This window comes from Dermacentor albipictus, unplaced genomic scaffold (assembly GCF_038994185.2).
Source record: "Dermacentor albipictus isolate Rhodes 1998 colony unplaced genomic scaffold, USDA_Dalb.pri_finalv2 scaffold_22, whole genome shotgun sequence".
Classification (NCBI taxonomy): Eukaryota; Metazoa; Arthropoda; class Arachnida; order Ixodida; family Ixodidae; genus Dermacentor; species Dermacentor albipictus.
This window is the reverse complement of record NW_027225576.1, coordinates 2,172,273-2,179,466: the sequence shown is the minus strand read 5'-3', so window position 1 is coordinate 2,179,466 and position 7,194 is coordinate 2,172,273. Positions and strand designations below refer to the sequence as shown.

Sequence of the window (7,194 nt, the reverse complement as noted above, 5' to 3'; positions counted from 1 at the left end):
GAAGAAGTGAGTGCTTCGCAGCGACACAATTCATCGCTTGACATCGCTTACAGTGAAGGTGCCTCTGAGCGAATGTACGCAGTATTTGAGTGTGTTGTGCACTCCAAGGCGCTTGCGGATTACCTCTGTTGGAGCCAGCAGCGATCGCAGGTGGATATCGTAACGACGCCGCAGCAATCGCATTTTGGCAGGTCAGGGCTCCTGTGTGCAGTTATGAAATGAGATTTCGAACGGAGGAAGGTGTTGGAACTGTTGAGTGCGCAGTGCTTGTGATGAAGAAATGCCATTGCACTGGCTCTAGAAAAGCGAACTATTCTCGAACGCTGATCGTGTTCGCGACGCTGTGGATTCGATACATCACCGGTGACAGAGCAGCCATCTCAGACGACTGCTGCGATACGCACCCCTTAGCATCGTCGTCCACCCCGACGCATCGACGCCTTGCAAGTCGCTAAAGTGATGTGCCGATAATTATTTACTGTGTGCTACGTCGCCGCAACGCAGGCAATGAAACCGTGTTGTGGGGCCGTCTCAGCCCGAGATGTGTGCATAAGCCAACGACAGTCAACGCTTTGTTTTTGATAGTGGTACTCAGTACATCACTGATGGCAGTGCGTTGTGCGTGTGTTATGTCGGCGGTCAAGATTGTTGATGCCTCTCAGCTCGGCACCGCGTCGCTGCTGCCTAGAAACAAGTTGGGCGTGGCCCAACCGTGGTGTGTGCGCGCACAAGTTATGTGCTCGCGCGGGGCGTGACCTCTGGTTTTGATTGAGAGGCGAACTCGTGTTAAACTCGTAGATCGCGAAACCCCCCTCCGAGTTCAACTCGGGAACATGGCGGCGGCGGCAGCAGCCTGTGTCATTGCCTCCAGAGGCAGCAAGCGGCAGTATGACCGTCTGGACCCGTTCACGTACATGACCGACGTGGAATTTCAACGTCATTTTCGCCTGTCGAAGACATCAGTACGCTGGCTGTGTGACGAGCTACGCGAAGACTCTCGTCTGCGGCGACAGCGTGGTGGGCTTCATTCGCTCACCGTCGAAGAGCAAGTCCTCTGCGCCCTCCGTTTCTACGGGACTGGGAGTTTTCATGGAAGCGTCGGCGCCGAGCGTTACATTGGACGCCATCAAAGTACTATGAGCCGCTGTGTCAGAGATGTGTCTGACGTGCTCATCGACGCGGCAGTGCGTAAGCGGTGGCTGGCTTTCCCAAAGACTGCGGCTGAGCGGGCATGTATTAAAGAGCGCTTCCTCCTTCGTGGGAGCATTACGAACGTCATCGGGTGCGTCGACGGAACCTACGTCGGCATTAAGGCGCCTTGAAGGTCAAACCCAGCCGTGGTCAAGGCCAACTACTTCACAAGGAAAGCACACTATGCCTTGAACATAATGCTGGTAAGTACACCTTCCTTTTGCCTTCATGCTTGTCATAATTGGTGTAATGTTGTACCGTGTGAGTTAAGTACATCTTCCTTTTGCCTTCATGCTTGTCATAATTGGTGTAATGTTTTACCGTGTGAGTTATTCAACACTTGAACATACAATTCAGAATAATTTATTTTTTTCTTCACATGATGTGCCAAACATGTTCCCATTGGATGTTTCTTGGGTACTTATAATAATTATATATAATAATGCTGTTTCTTAAGCAGTGATTTGGCTGCTTGGGCTTACATTGCATTATAGTCGGATACAACTTTAGAAAAAAGGGGAGGCCCCGCCCAGATGACCGAAGCGGCGAAGTCACCGGCCGTCCGGCGCATGACGTCGGTCCAGAATGCGCGCCCATTGGTACACCCGCCTCGGAGGAGTAAACGCCCCCTTTTTTCTAAAGTTGTATCCGACTATAGTAATTTGTGTTGGTATGGCAGAAATATTCGAAACTTTCTTGCAGGTGTGCGATGCTGACATGCGCATTTTAGATATTGATGCCCGGTTTCCTGGGTCCTGCCATGATGCCCATGTTTGGGGGAAATCGGCGTTAAGACAGCATTTCGAGCGGGGGCTCCTTATTGAGGATGGCGACTGCTTGCTTGGCAAGTATTTTTTCCCCAAGTGGCTGGATCTGCTGTTAACAACACAGGGGGGTTGCAAGGTACACTGCAGTTCTGTGCATAATGTTCTGCATCACAGAACACTTCTATATGTGGGTATAGAACCTCCTGTATGCATGTTAATGTCTGTATATGTTTGCATATGTGCATGTTTATATACGCATACAAACCATGAACATTTTTTGGGGTGGGGGTTGAGGTTCAACTCACCCACCCCTGCTGCACAGCATGCTGTGTGCTGCCGTGAATTGAAGCACAGTTTGCCCCTTGTGAGTTAATAAATCTTTTTCAGTCAATAATGTCTTTGACGTACACTTTGAAATCACTGTTTGCAGCAAGGCAGCATGCTTCGTGCTCATTGTGTGTCGTGCGTTTATGCATTTAAGCTTTTCAGGACATATAAATTAGTCAAGTTTCCATCATTCTGCAGTGTTCTCACAGGCTAACCAGTTGTGGTTGTGACTGGAGCAATATTCCAGGCAGAGGAACACATGGTATCAATTGTCACTTACAGCACATACATAAACGGAGGACAAGGTCCTCCTTTTATGTATGCGCTGTAAGTGACGATTGATACCATGGAATACCAACTAGCCCGTACTCAAACCTTGCTTCAGAGGAACACAACCTCACATTTATGTGCATGCGCACTTTTGGCGAGTACAGGCACTGAATATTTACATCTAATGGAGAACACGCCTGAAAACAGTTGTCAAAATTGCACCCTCATGTTTGCTCATTTTGGCACTAACAGAGCTGGCTGTCATATCTCTTACAAAATGCAGTGTCCTTCTTACCATGTCTCAACTATCATCCTGCTGTGTAAACGTTTCGACAAGGCAGTCAAAATGAGGTCCCAACCTATATGGCATTCCGTTGATCTTCAGGAATAAATATCATCATCATCAGCTCATTTTGTCCATTGCAGGATGAAGACCTCGCCCAATGATCTCCAGTTAAACCTGTCCTGCGCAAACTGATTCAATTTTAAGCCTGCGAACTCCTCAATTTCATCACTCCACCTAACTCTTTGTCACCCTCAGCTGTGTTTCCCATCCTTTGGTATCCATTTTATCGCTCTCACTGTCATTCGTCTGTCCTACACATTATGTGGCCCGCTCAAGACCATCTTTTTTTCCTTAATGGAAACCAGAACGTTGGCGACCCCCATTAGTTCTCTGATCCACTCTCCTCCCTCCCTGTCTCCTAATGTTACACCTATAATTTTTCATTCCATCGCACTCTGTGCAGTCCTTATCTTCTTCTCGACTTTATTTGTATCAAAGTTTGTACCCCATATGTAAAATGTAATGATTGTACACTTCTCGCTTTAGTGGCAGTGGTAAATTGCCTGTCATCATTTGGGAATACCTGCCATACGCACTCCATCTCATCCTTAATCTTTGGTGGGTTTCCTTTTCATGAGAAGGCTCCGCTGTTAGTAGCAGGCCTTAAATATGCATGCTCTTGCATGGTTTCTAGGTGTTGATTGCTAATCATGAATTGTTCTTTCGCCAGGCTATTGAATATTATCTTTGTGTTCTGCTTGTTTATTTTCAATCCTGTTTTAATACTTGCTTAGTTTAGGTCTTCAATAATGTTTTGCAATTCGTTGGCTTCATTGCTGAGGCACACAATATCATCTGCAAACCCTGTTTGCTAAGATATTCTCCGTTAATCTTTAGTCCTGTTTTTTCCCAGTCCATTTGTTTTCACACTTCTATGCATACAGTGATAGTGTTGAAGAGATTGCATCTTTTTGCCTAACCTCTTGATTGCAATTTTTCTGCTTTTCTCGCAGAGAAGTAGTGTAGCTCTGGAAGCTTCGTAGATGTTGGCTACGGTATTGACGTATTTTTCCAGTATTACTTGATGCCACAACGCCTTTAGAACTGCTGTATTTGACTCCATTTCTCTACAGAGTCGAATGCCTTTTCGTAGTCGAAGAAAGCCATATAAAAGGGTTTGTTGCATTCAACAGATTTCTCAGTTACTTGATTGATGATGTGGCTGTGATCCATTGTAAAGTGTCCTTTCATGAAGCCTGCTTACTCTCTAGGTTGGTTGACGCTAAGTGTTTCTCTTAGCCTATTCGAAATTACCTTTGTGTATATTTGGTATGTAACTGAAAGTAAGCTGATGAGTCCGTACATTTTCTAGTCTTTTACACTTCCTTTCTTGTGTACTAATATAAAATTGGCATTCTTACAGCTTAGTGGTACATTTGAGGTCTTAAGACATTGTATGTAGAGTACCGTGACTTTCTTAAATATAACACCCCATCTCTTCGATCAAATCGACTGTTATACCGCCTTCTCCGGTCACGTTTCTACAGGACAAGTCTCGTAAGGTGTTTCTAACCTCATCTGTAATAACACATGGTACTTTGGTGTCCTGTTTGACTTTGAGACAGCTTGAGGTTGGGAGACTTGTCTTTGAGTTGTGCAGTTCAGAATAGGAGTCTTTGGCTACCTTCACTATGCCACTGAAGTTGCTGATAAGATAACCCTGCTTATCTTTCAGTGCGTGCATTCTGGACATTCCTATATAGGAATAAATGTATTGTGCACATAATTATCATCACTCAGAGGTGTGCATAACAGATAGCTGACAACTGAACTTTATTACTGTTTACCAGTGCCAGTATATACGCAAAAATAAGACAAGCAAAATAGAGAGAAAAACATTGGGCTTCCTTCACACATCATTGTGCATGAATATCATTTCTCCATATAAAACTACATAGGTATCACTGTTGCGTGGGGGCACAATACTTCTGTGTTGGTTGTCTTTTGAACGAGTGATTTTAAAAGTGCCATATTCAAGTATAGGTTTTCCTTCTAGAAATCGCAGTTTCACAGGAACATTCAGGAAAAGCAGTGTGTTGCATGCATCTACTGATAGAATGGCAGGAGGAAATATCGGTGCTGTACAGATGGAAGGCTGTGTGAATCTTATGTGAACATGCCTTTTGCCAGGGTAATGGCAAAGTATAGGTATTGTGACTGATTTTGTCCAGAGTGTGTCCCAGTTCGATTAATTTTACTCTCCCTCCTTGTTCATGTGTCTTAAATTTATTGCTTGTTAGCCACCATTTTATCTCTATAGTGAATATATAATTTCCAGTAATTAGTGCACCTTGTTATCATCTGGTCAATTTGCAAGTTCGTTAGGGTCACAACTGCAATGAAAGGCCACGACTATGTGCATGTATGGTTACACTTTTAGTGTCATGGTAGTCATTCCTGTTCTGTGCCCCATTTTCTCAACAAGCACAACGGCTGTTTTTTTTTTGCAGGCGATAGTGGCTACCCACTGGAGCCATGGCTTTTAACTCCTGTGGCAGACCACCCATCACCACAGTCACCCGAGGCAGAGTACAACAAGGTTCACGCAGCCATGCGAGCAGTTGTGGAGCGTTGCATTGGCATCCTGAAGGCAAGATTCCGGTGCTTACAGAAGTACCGTGCTTTGCACCATGAGCCTGGCCGAGCAGGCCACATAGTTGCAGCATGTGCCACGCTCCACAATATTTGCCTTGCTGCTGGTGAGCCCGTCCTGTCCGATGAAGAGGTTGATGACAGTGATGACATCGACACTGACGATGAGCAGCAACCTCAACAGTCAACACCAACTGTGCCTCTATCAACGCCTTCAACTGCTCAGCCTGTTTCGCAGCAGGTTAGACGAATGCTGTTTTCAAAAGGAAAGGCCCTGCGCGACTCAAAGTTGCGGCTTTACCAGCAAGGCAGGCCTCAGCGTATCAGCTACCTCAACAGAGTGAGGAGTCGCTTTCGTCGTCTTCGTGCCACATAGTGAATTAAGTTAAATTTAAGTTGTCACCATGGCAGTGTGTACGCGTATAGCTTCAGTGCCTCGTGTGCAGTGTTTGCGCTGTGCCCGGCAGAACTCGCCTCCACGAATGTCAGCGTTACTGTGATTAGCATTGAAGCACTGCGTAGACACCTTTCTGTATTTGTATTTTGTTGCTTTCTTTATGGAGGACTGCAGTGGCTGTGGAGCCGCTATAGATATCTTTCAGCATTTTTATGTACGGCTCGTCTACACCCTGATTCCGTAATGCCTCCATGACTGCTGAGGTTCCGTCTGAATCAAACAGGTTAAACATTTCAAGCTGCACTTGCAGCTTTTCTTCCCTGTCTCCCCCAATCTATTGGAAATAAAGATATTCATTCATTCATTCATTCATTCAAACGCTTTCTCATAATGAATGAAAGCTATATATAAGGGTTGGTTATATTCTGCAGATTTCTCTATCACCTGATTGATAGTGTGAATATGGTGTATTGTTGAGTAGCCTTTACGGAATTCTGCTTGGTCCTTTGGTTGACAGAAGTCTAAGGTGTTGCTGATTCTATTTGCGATTACCTTAGTAAATACTTTGTAGGCAACGGACAGTAAGCTGATCGGTCAATGATTTTTCAAGTCTTTGCCATCCCATTTCTTATGGATTAGGATTATGTTAGCGTTCTTCCAAGACTCCAGTACGCTGGAGGTCATGAGGCATTGCGTATACAGGGTGGCCAGTTTTTCTAGAAGAATCTGTCCACCATCCTTCAACAAATCTGGTGTTACCTGATCCTCCCTAGCTGCATTCCCCCTTTGCATAGCTCCCAAGGCTTTCTTCATCCGGCGTTACTTGAGGGATTTCAAGTTCCTCTAAACTGTTCTCTCTTCCATTATCGTCGTCGTTGCCAGTGGTACTGTATAAACCTCTATAGAACTCCTCAGCTACTTGAACTATCTCATCCATATTAGTAATGATATTGCCAGGTTTGTCTCTTTACGCATACATCTGATTCTTGCCTATTCCTATTTCTTCACTGCTTTTAGGCTTCCTCCTGTTCTGAGACCATGTTCAATTGTCAGTTGAGACGATGTTCAGTTGTCTTACACTTGTTACCTTAGAAAGTTCTGCCTGTTCAATTCTAGCTGTCGAGTTAGAAGGTTTCATACAATAGCGTTTCTTGATCAGCTCTTTTGGCTCTTGCGATAGCTTACAGGAATCCTGTCTAACGGAGTTACCACAGCCTTCTATTGCACCCTCCTTAATGATGCCCATAAGATTGTCGTTCATTGCTTCAACACTAAGGTCCTCTTCCTGAGTGAAAGCCGAATAC

At 45.0% G+C, this 7,194-nt stretch overlaps 1 pseudogene; it reads left to right on the top strand.

The window, feature by feature from the left end:
• Positions 1–833: 833 nt before the first annotated feature.
• On the top strand, positions 834–5,869 carry LOC135915740 (putative nuclease HARBI1; annotated as a pseudogene).
• The last annotated feature ends 1,325 nt before the right edge of the window (positions 5,870–7,194 follow it).